The sequence below is a fragment of the Medicago sativa genome, chromosome 7 (genome assembly GCF_051527215.1).
Source record: "Medicago sativa cultivar Bolivia chromosome 7, Bolivia_mono, whole genome shotgun sequence".
In the NCBI taxonomy this organism is placed as follows: domain Eukaryota; kingdom Viridiplantae; phylum Streptophyta; class Magnoliopsida; order Fabales; family Fabaceae; genus Medicago; species Medicago sativa.
The window spans coordinates 61,781,706-61,793,984 of record NC_140755.1 but is presented as its reverse complement, the minus strand read 5'-3'; the positions used below and the strand labels follow the sequence as shown (position 1 = coordinate 61,793,984).

The 12,279-nt window shown below is 34.1% G+C and overlaps 1 pseudogene; it reads right to left on the bottom strand.

Annotated features, from left to right (window-relative positions):
• Positions 1-2,549: 2,549 nt before the first annotated feature.
• LOC146907426 (F-box/kelch-repeat protein At3g23880-like) lies at positions 2,550-3,712 on the bottom strand (annotated as a pseudogene).
• Positions 3,713-12,279: the final 8,567 nt, after the last annotated feature.

Sequence of the window (12,279 nt, the reverse complement as noted above, 5' to 3'; positions counted from 1 at the left end):
AATGTATAGCACATGCACTAAAAGATCTTGAAATAGATCCAAAATTCAAACTTGAGAATTAATGTAAAAGTTGAATCATATCCCTAAGGTTTGTTGCGTAAGTACAAGTCATATGATAAAAGACTGCAACAACATTTCATATGCTGAGGTGTGGGTTCGAAACAACAATTCCTCACTTTTTGTATAAGAAACTCCACTAGACTCTTTCAAACCAAAATAACAAATTCCCTGATGCATGTAAGAAATACAATTTAATATCCCCTCAAATTTGCCCATTAAACACAAAGACTTCTTATTCTTATTCTTACATGAAAATATGACATTAATATGACAGACAAACCAAATAAAAGGGAAAACAAGATGAAGGAGTAGAGTTGTAGAATACCAGCCAGCCATGTACCATCAATAATGTTTACATCTTTGAAGTTTGTATTGCAGATCTACAATTCAAAATGGACTCTTGTTAGATTGGAGAGTGAAATAGTAAAACATAAAAAATACTATAAAGTATAGCATATGTGAATCCCAGATAGCGGTGCGTAGCGGGATATCGTATAGAGGTAGATTGTTCTTTGGACATCTTCATGAATGATACTATAAATTATAAACAAACATATATTTAATATAAAATTAAATATATCACTCAAATCTCATGAAACATTCATAAATCAAAACACCAAAAAAAACAAAAGACATAAGAACAAATAAAAAGATAATAATCATAAAACAGGAGAAACCATGAAACAAAAGAAAACAGAGAAAGAAAAATAGTAGTTAACTTAGTCATTAACATTAAAAACCCATTCAGTATCCACCTTCAGCACTAGAATCCCATTTCGACAATAAATAATAGTTAAATTAGTCCATAACATTTTTATACGGATTGTATTCCTTGATTCTAGTTTGATTAACATATTTTTAGGAATATGGTGGTGCGATTGCATAATCATCCAGCAAAAATCACAATTACCCTCAATTGTCAGATTTTCGCGTCATAGATGAAGATGAGGGAAAAGCGATAAAAGTTTACACTTCATGGATAAACGGAGAAAAGAAGCCAGGGAAAAAAGGGTATGCAGCAAGTAAATTTCAAGACGTAACAAAGTTTACAAATGATGCCAAGAAAACAACACAGTCACAACGCAAATTAACAGGTGACAAAATTGAATCCAGATAGTTAAATCTAACCGCAAAATTCATAGTACACGTGAGAAAATTCAAAAAATCTAATAACTTGATAAAATGGAAAGAACAGATTTTGAACAAGAATGTCGATTCAAAATTCTTGTTGACAATTGAACCAAAACATGTAAAAGAGGTAAACAAAGGCTCATGTATTTAAAAGCCTAAGATTATAATTTACTTCATTCCAATTCATCTCTGGAAAATATCATAATCATAAAAGCCTAAGCTTATAAAAACAAAGCTATCCTATAAACTATGCAAACACTTTCAAATTCTTCTACATGTAAGAAGCAAGGAAAACCTTGCTCAATACTTTTTACAACACATTATTAACTACATGCGGAAAAGGATTTCAACACACAATTTGAACAAGTAAACCAGGAGGAAGGACCACCATCTCAGTTTTGTTTCAACTTCCTATGAAGCACTGACCCAGACACGGGCACCAGGCAAAACATTGACACATCAACAACTTTAATAATTTAGTAAAATGAAAATATTGAAGGAAATCACATATGTCAGCTAGTGTTTGACACCGGCATGTGTCGAACAACGGACACACGTTCGCTTAAAAGTGGTTCTTGTTCATAGCCAAATGGTTCTATAAAGTGCATTTAAATGGACGTACTTAAGATGTACTTATAAAAGAGTAAACTAAGTTCAACAGAGTAGAGTTGTAGATCATAGGTTATTAAGCAGTAAATGAAAGCTGCCATAAATAATCTCAAAGAAACACAAAAGCTAAGATGAATATAAAAAGGGCTATAAATTTCTTCTGACAAAATAAAATGAGTACTATAACTGAAGCAATTGTAGCTAGCATAAGCCACTTTCTTTTTTTCTTTCTTTCTAGTTCCTATCATTTCATCATCCATCCATGAACCATCAACAACATTGATATCTTTGAAGTTGAAATTGCAGATCTACAATTCAAAAAGATTTTATCATATATGGAGAGTGAAATAGAAATAAACAAATAAATCAAAAGCAAAAGGTTACACAATGCTCAAAAGGGAAGGCAGCCATATATCCCACTAGGAACAAAGAAATAAAAAAGCATCGTTATCAAGAACAAAAATATTAATAAATTCAACCATTCTTGCACAACAAATAGTATTAGATATTATCCTCCAACCAAATTGAAGGACCATTTGATTATTTAGCTTTGTTTAAAGCTCTAATGACCAACTCATTCAAGAATATTCAAGAGAGAAGGAATTTCTTTTGCGTGACGTACATAATATTGAATCAAAAGAAATTCATTTGATGGAGCCGTTACCAATTAAAAGCCACCATAGAAAATAGTCACACAACATGGAAGAATAAACAAAATTCAAATAAATCGACGTAGAGGAACTTACTTTTCAATGACACAAAACCAAGCTTTCAACATAATTTTTGATATAGAGCCCATCACTTTGGCGATTAGTAATTTGAATTCTCTCTACGCTACCATCTCTTAAATTAAAGACAATTGGTTGCTTTCCAAGATAGCTTTCCAATATCAGTGTATCGTGATTTTCAGAAAGGTACAATGGAAAGCATGGCAACCACTCATAATCAAAAATTTTCATAATTTGAAAATTAATCTTAACTAATTGAGTCCAAGACTCTTCAACTCCATAATCCGTCATTTTCCATATAACAAAATGGGTTTCCTTGACAACTTCAGAAAAACAAAGGCAATCCATCAATACAAATAGTGATGGCTCGACATATGGTTTTTGATCAAATTCTCGAGGCGGAATAAACTCTTTGTATGTCTCTTTACCCAGATCTAGCGAAATGATTGTAACTTGCTCAACCGTAGTAAACTCGGGCTCATAATAATCAGCTATGTAATCGCGAATTGCCATGAAATTAATGCTACCATTCAAATGCACACCCTTATATAGGTAAAAATAGACCGGAAGATGAATATTTCTCCAAACATTATCGCCCAAACTAAAAACTCTCGCTGCCGCCTTTTCTAAAGCCACTACCTTGTAAGTATCAGTTGAATTATCATAACCAAATGTAAACTTCAAAAGGGACTGTGTGATGAGGTCAGTGAGGTTAGCGTGCCCTAATTTATCAGATATTGTCCTGGTAGCAGGATTCCAGACACGGAACCACATCTCATTATTCATAATAGAACAACCGAACAAACATAGCAATCCATTGCAAGAACCAACAACCATAGTACAATCCTTTTCCTTCAAACTATAGTAAGGATCAGTTGTATGGGTGATCGACTTAGACGGACATTCCAGGAAACGACTCAAGGAGACTGGTAAAACACTCTCATTCTTTTTATATAACCATGCGAGTGCAAGTTGTGGGTTTCGTGTAGATCGCTGAAGGTGCAATTTGATGAAGAAAGGGTCGGAAAATAGGGGTTCCCATGACTTACAAAGCACTTGAATCGCATCAGAGATTTGACAGGAAGGAAAGAAAGAAGTTCTGTGATAAGTTCTTCAGGAAGGATTATCGGCCCTAACGCCGAGTTGGGAGGACGCTTCAGCGGCTTCGCTGATAAGAGATTCATGACAGCAGCGCTGTGTATAATTTACCTGGCGGCTGCAAGCATGAATAAGAGATTATTGATTTTTGAAAGAAGATTAGGGTTTCTTTGGAAGGGACAGAATTATATAATATGGATCAAATTATGAGTTTAAGTTTTTTTTTTGGACAAAAAAAGATAGTTTAAATTAAAAATGACTATGGTAAATTAAAATGAGATTCTTTTATTTAGTTTGATAAATTTAAAAGGAAAATGCTTAATCTCGCGACATGCATTTTTCCGAAAAGTTCACGAATGACAATAAAGAAGATATTTTGATATGCAGCGCTTTTTTATGCATTCACAAGTGGCAAAGCGGTTAACTACCCATGACTTTTTTTACTTTAATGAAAAAGAATTATATACTCATAGTTTTAAAAACCGGACCGGACCGGCCGGTCGAACTGGTCCGACCGTGAACCGGTGGTGTGGCCGGTTCAAGCTACATGATGGATCGGACATGCATTTAACCCGGTGAGAACCGGTGCGGCTCGGCCAAAACCGGTCAAAATCGGTGACTCGGCCAGTTTGGTGAACCGGACCGGGTCAATGCATCAGTCTTGATTTAAAAAAAAAAAATCTAAAAAATAGAAGAAAGGGAGACAATGAAGAGCAAATCAGCAGTAGATCTGAAGCAGTTGTGTGAATTTGTTTGATAACATCAAATTTAATGGAAGCAACTCAATCGAAAATATTAAAGAGGTGACGAGATGGGTAGAAATTTAATGAGAGAAACTTAAAGAATGAGTAAGAAGTATGTGAGATGGAGATGGGAAGAAGAGAGGGACGGCGGCACACTGCAAGACCTACTCCTTCATGTTGTTGTTTTTGGGTCAGCATACAACCATGAGTCAAAAGCCCATTTGCTTTTGTTAATCCAGCACACATGTATCTTCTTTTTCTTTCTATATTCACGTGCCAGTAACATATAACAACAACAACAATAATAATATCTCTCCACTAAAAAAAATATACATTGTATGTTTATTTTAGAAAATCTATATATTATGTTAATATTAATTGATATGCAAAACAAAATTTATTTTATGCAAACAAATATAGATGTACTCTTTAAAAAAAATATAGCTATACTCTTTAAAAAAATATAGCTATACATGTATTAATACACATATTACATGTTAGTTTTTTAGTTTTTTTAGTGGCCGAGTCATCGGTTCAATCCGATTTAATCTAGTTAAATACTTATAAAAATTTAATCTTAAAACCGAGTCATCTTACCGAGTTATCCGGTTTAATCCGGTTCAGTCTTGTGGTTCAACCAACGACTCAGTGGTTCGACCATTAACGCAGTGACTCAGTACCCCTGCCGAGTCGATGACCGAGCCGAGTTTTAAAACTATGTATATACTTATAAAAAACAAAATAGATTATTTCTCTCTCTTTTTTTCCGTGCATCAACAAAGTTAATAGGCACTTTTTTTTTTGGTAAAAAGTTAATAGGCACTTTAATAAAACTTACGATGATTGTTAAAAATTATATACTCCAAATCATGGAATGGAAGAGTTGTCTCTCTGTAATTGAGCCACATGTATAAACGTAAGGTGAATCTAAAAGATGCAATTGTAATATATAGTTAAGAAACATTTGAGTGTAAATGTGGCTAATGATATATATACCTGGTAGGTTGATAAGTGCCAAGAAGTGTTAAATTCATGTTGTATTTTAGGCACTTTTTGTTGCTTGCTTTGCAAGTTATTGAAGGAAAAGCCGAGAGATAAGCGTTAAATGCCTTATTACGCTTTATATATTTTACCCTACCCTTGTGTGCAGGAATTAGCCTCAAGACACTGAGCAAAGAAGAAAAATCATGAAAAAGTGCAAAAGTGGCAGAAGCACCAACTCACTCGCATCCAACTCGCAATGGCGAGCAAGCTGGAACAGAAGGCAACATTCACTCGCACTGAACTCGCAGTGGCGAGTAGCAAAAGCGAGCAACTCGCAATGGCGAGTTCATTTGCTCGCGAGACGAGTAAGGGCGGTCTAACCCCCCAGAGGTGACGTGGCAAAGACTTACTGGTGAAGCAACCTCAACTTGCCGTTGCAAGTAAAGTTACTCGCGAGGTGAGTTGATGCAGGACAGAAGTTTTCTATAAATAGCCCTTGATCATTTCATTATGGGATCGGAGTTTTTATCTTAGTTCTTTCAAAGCTTTTACTTGTAGACATTTTAGAGAGAGAAATAGGGCTAGAGCATATAGAGTGAGAGTGATAGAAGGTGGATTCTTCCTCATTTGTTGAGAGATCACAATTTGTAATGAATCTTTCCTCTTCAATTCATTCTTGCAAGGCTTCCATGACAATGAGTAGCTAAATCTCCTTTGTTGGGATTAGAGGTACTTGATTTAAGCTAACATGTAATCTTTTGATCAATAAATATATGGTTCTAGCATTTGATTTGATATTGATGTTGTTCTTGCACTTTAATCTTTCTATTTGATTTATTAGTGATTGAAAAATACTTTTGAATCTAGATCTAGAATAATCATCTATCAAAACATAGATTCTAGACATGGAATGGATGTTTTGATAATCACCTTTTGTATCCAAACTTAATGCTTCCTTATCATTTAATAGATTGAGAAATCATCGATTAAACGATAAGAATGACTCTTGGATTGTTCAATAGTTTGAGACATCGACGATTGAACAATACAAGAGATCTCACGATATTGTTTGGACACGAATGATGTTGTTGAGGGATATGTGATAATATCAAAGAAAAGCTAGAATCTGTATATGAACATTAGGTTATATGTGACACTTGGTCAAGGAACTCTAATCCTAACAAGTTTCAAGCCTTATTAATCTCCATTTTATCATTTGCAAAATAGTTAATTTAGTTTATAAACAACCAAACAACTTATCTTTTAACTTAGAATGATATTTGGTGTCGAACGGTCCTTGATATCGCACTAGTCCCTGAGGAGACAATTTATAAATACTTATCTTGTTTGATGCAAAAATACTACATCAAAATGGCGCCGTTGCCGGGGAATGAGGGATTGAATCTTGAGCAAATTGCACTAACCTCCCCTGAGGTTTTAGTAAAAGACACTCACACCCCCTCTAGTTTGGAAAAAACATTAACCTCCTTTAATTGTTTAATGAGTGAGGCACTTTCCAACGTTTAGTTTTCACAATGCACACCAAAATCTTTCCTTTCATCTTCATTCACAATTTTCACAGTGCACAACCATTTATATGTTTTCCCCATTTAGTAGTCCTCTCTCTTTGTCGTGTTTCCTACACCATCTCTTCAAAGCTCTATAAAGTTTAGGTGACATAATTCTTTTATTAAGTATTGAAACTTCATAATTCATTTATTTTCTTGTTGTGATATTCTTCTCCAATTTTCGTTTTCTCCTTATGAATTTGGAACATAAAGTGTTTGTTGATATGTTTGAGTCAAATCTATTTGTTTTTTTTTGCTGTCCAATATCATCAAGTTAGCTAGAAGAATGTGTAGAGTCACATATGATGATAATGAGTTTTGGATATGTTTGAATTTTTATCAATGACTTTAGTTACAATACTTTTGTTCTACAGATAGCAACTTCGTCATGCTTATTCCTATTGTATAATTGCTTGTTATGCCGATAACTAACCAAATGGACATTCCTCTCAATTAGCCATTTTTTTAGTCAGGTACCAAACATATTTATGCCATGAGTATCTATAAATTGGCCAAATTTTTAGTCAGGATAACAAACAAAATGGACATTCCTTTTAATTTGCGAATTTTTAGTGAGGATAATAAACAAAACTATGTCATGAGTACATATTAACTTGCAAATCGATCTGCATTTTATAATGGGACGTTCCTTTTTGTTTGATTAAGAAAGAATGAAAATGAAGGAAAAAATTAAAAACCGTAAATGAAGATGAAGGGAAAGATTTTGGTGGGCACTGTGAAAACTAACAGAAGAGTGACAGAGGTTAGTGTGGAAGGGGGAAAGTGCCTCACTCATTAAACAATTAAGGGAGGTTAATGTTTTTTCCAAACTAAATGGGGTGTGAGTGTCTTTTGATAAAACCTGAGGGGAGGTAAGTGCAATTTGCTCTTGAATCTTTGCTTTAATTTCCGTAGGAGTCCCTAACTCAAATTTTGTGTAGCCTACTTATCCAAATATTATCCCACCTTCACCTAAGCCCCGTTATAACCCTTAAAGACCTCAAAGTGTGTAATGACATTGATTTTGATTGACGTTTAGAAACTTTTCAAGTGTATGGTAATATGTAGACCTGCATGTCGACTGTGTGTGAACCCTTATCAAATTGTTGAGTGGAGTTGTGTATGGTGGATGCAAGCAAGTCAAACTAGCTCATTTTTAGCTAGTAGGGAGATGAAATTTTGTGTACTATCGCTTGATTAGATAATTGTTATTTTATTGTCGATTGTCAATATTACAAGTGAATTCCTTGAGGACAAGGAATGATTCAAGTTTGGGGTTGTGATGACAGACCGTCATATCACATATTTAGAGTCTTTTTAATTAAGTTTTAATTCTATTTTTATTTATTTAGTATTTAATTTAGAGTCATTTCTCTCGGTTGGGAAATCGTCGATTAAATGATCCAATCGATTTTGTGATTGTTTTAATGTTTGGGAAATCGACATTTAAACGATCCCTTAGAAATAACGATATCATTTGGACACGAATGATATTGTCGAGTGATTGTGATAATATAGTTTAAAAAGCTAGAATCTGTTATTTGATCGTGAGATTGCAGTTGTTACGCTTGGTTGAGTGTTTCTGACCCCGAGCGAAATGGTCCTATCCATTCTCTATTTATTTTATGTCAAATAGTTTATATAGTTTACACAAACACACATTTTAAATCCATACACTTAAAACAATATTGATTGTTGAATGACTTGAATATCGCGCTAGTCCCTGTGAAGACGATATACACAAAAATACTTACTTTTGATTGATAGAAAAATACTACATCATAGGTGTGGTAAAATCCAGACTTAAAATGCAAGCGGTGTGTGAGAAATCATGCGCTCGTGATGTTACTGGGAAATTATTTCTCGCGACATATAGCACCTCTCAATTTAAAAAAGGAGAGTATATATAGTCTCACACCAAATCTCAACCATTAAATCGAATAAATCAAATGGTTCATAATACTCCACACGACAAATTAAAAAAAAAACGTGATGGATACAATCTCATCTTCTTTCTCTTTTCTAATTTTACTTCACCCTAATTCATTGGTGTGTCTCATATCCTACCTTAAATCTCTCGATTCTTCCTATTCTAATTTTTTGTTATGATTATTGCTCTTATTAAGATAACAGAATCATAAGGATTCACCTACTCTCATAGCCAATTGGTAGATAAAGCAATACTTTATAAATTTAAAAATCCAATTTTTCCAATTTTATTAGTCAAAACCCACTAGCAATAGCCGTGGATGATTTTTAGTTCTTTGGGTTAATCGACAAAATCAAGACAAGATGTCGTTAATGACCTTGAGTCGGTGACCGGCAAAGTATAGAATGGAAGTGGCCACACCTTCCGCTAGCTCCAATAATTTGTTTAATCGTATGTGAAAGAGGAGAAATGGTGCATCATAAGTACGACGCACAACATCATAAGCCATTGGTTGTTAGATTTAACGGTTGAGATTTGGTGTATGTCTTTTGACTTGCACCTGATGTCAATGGATCCTGACTCTCTCTCTCTCTCTCTCTCTCTCTTTCTCTCTCTCTCTATATATATATATATATATAGAGAGAGAGAGATGATAACTTCACACAAAAAGAACAGACACAAATACGACACCACCGTTTCTACTGTGCACTTGTACTCTAATTTTTTTCCTCCTGTGAGACTCTCACGTATAAAAATCCTCTCTCTCTCTCTCTCTCTCTCTCTCTCTCTCTCTCATTTCCAAACACTCTCCTCTTCGTCTTCTGTACCACTCACTGGCGACCAGTCGCCAGTGTCACTCTACTAATCTCACAACTCTCTCTCTCTCTCTCATTGTTTTCTCGCGCGCGCTCGCTCAAATCTGTTCTTCAGCGGTAGAATATGATTTTCAGTAGGCGGTGGTTGCACATATGGAATGGTGGTTGTAGCCGAAGAAAACGGAGACGGTGGCTGTAGAACGGAGACGGTGTGTGGTGAAGATGAGGACCGTGGTACCGAGGACGAAGGTGGGGTTATGTGAACGGATGGCTGGTAGTGACGATGATGGTGGGAGGGTGGTAAGGTGGATGGTGGTGGTAGTTCGGATATAGAGATAAGAGATGGAAAAATTAACCAAAATACCCCTCATTTTCGCTTAAAATCTTAATTATGCCATTGAACTTTGACGGAAATTACAAAATTTCCCCTAATGTCATTTTTGCGTCAATATTTTTTGTATACTTATCATTTCTCATATATAGACTATATATCTATTTCAAAAGAAAAATATAATATATGTATGTATATATATATATATATATATATATATATATATATATATATATATATATATATATATTCTATATTATAATATGATTATTTTTTTTTATCATGCATGGTTTGAAGTTGTCATGGGATAAAGGACACCGGATTGTGATTTGCTACTCTGATTCCCTACATGCTATAAACTTAATTCAAGCTTTTGTGAATGCTTGACATGTTTATCCAACTATCATTAGAAATATCAACGATCTCCTTAATCTCCTTTGAAATGTGCATCTGACTCACACCCTACAAAGAGGCAAATTTTGTGCGAATTTTTTAGGTAAGCATGATGCCAATCACAATTCTTCTTGGTGCAGCTTAGAGAACCCCCTCCCGGACTTGGAAGATCTACTCCTTGTTGATGCGTCTAGAGTGCAGTTCTTAAGGATGTAACCTAGATTTTTTTTCTTTTCATTTTTTTTGTAGTTTTGTCCATGTACCAAAAAAAAAATATTATCCTAACGTCTGATGTCTTTCCACTTTTATTGGCAAGGAATGATTCAGATGGTAAAAAAATAATTATAAGTCCATGTCTTTTCCAGAAGGTGGGTTACTTAACTTACTCTTGCTCAGAATCTACAACAAAAATTTCCTTCTGTATGTGTGTTACAGTCATATGTCAAACTTCATTTTTTGTCAGGTTGTTGGATTTTATCCATAAACTACCACGCATCGACAATAAAATTGAAAAACTAAGATATAAATGTATAGCACATGCACTAAAAGATCTTGAAATAGATCCAAAATTCAAACTTGAGAATTAATGTAAAAGTTGAATCATATCCCTAAGGTTTGTTGCGTAAGTACAAGTCATATGATAAAAGACTGCAACAACATTTCATATGCTGAGGTGTGGGTTCGAAACAACAATTCCTCACTTTTTGTATAAGAAACTCCACTAGACTCTTTCAAACCAAAATAACAAATTCCCTGATGCATGTAAGAAATACAATTTAATATCCCCTCAAATTTGCCCATTAAACACAAAGACTTCTTATTCTTATTCTTACATGAAAATATGACATTAATATGACAGACAAACCAAATAAAAGGGAAAACAAGATGAAGGAGTAGAGTTGTAGAATACCAGCCAGCCATGTACCATCAATAATGTTTACATCTTTGAAGTTTGTATTGCAGATCTACAATTCAAAATGGACTCTTGTTAGATTGGAGAGTGAAATAGTAAAACATAAAAAATACTATAAAGTATAGCATATGTGAATCCCAGATAGCGGTGCGTAGCGGGATATCGTATAGAGGTAGATTGTTCTTTGGACATCTTCATGAATGATACTATAAATTATAAACAAACATATATTTAATATAAAATTAAATATATCACTCAAATCTCATGAAACATTCATAAATCAAAACACCAAAAAAAACAAAAGACATAAGAACAAATAAAAAGATAATAATCATAAAACAGGAGAAACCATGAAACAAAAGAAAACAGAGAAAGAAAAATAGAAGAGAGAAACCATAAAACAGAGGAATAAATGAATAAATAAATAACCGAGGAAAAAATATCAGAGAAACCATCAAACAAAATACAGAGAAACAAATAAAGAAAGAACAGAGGAAGAGAACAAAATGAATCTGAATAGTGGAAGAGAGGAAGGGATCGTGTGAACATAGAGGAAGAGTTCATCACCGCTACGGCCTAAGTTACGCGCGGCAGCTATAGCGCCACTATTGACTATTGTGTTTAACATCCAGCTTGTTAGTGTCGGTTTTAAAAAAGTGGTTCAGTTCAAAACTGTGTGAAGCGGTGCAGTTAACGTATGGTTCAATAGAATTCAGTTAGTTGTTTGGTTCAATTAACTGACTATCTTGAACACCTCTACTTGCAAGCGGAATTTTGCTTTCACATCCTCCCTCCAAACTCAACGAACATATGATTATTTAGCTTATGTATAAAAGCAAAAGAAATTCATTCAATGCAAAGATTGTCAAACCGTTACCAATAGCGGAAATAATCATGTAAAAGCCATCATAGAAAATAATCACATAACATACGAGAATTAACAGAAAATAAAATAAATTTAAAGAGGAACTTACTT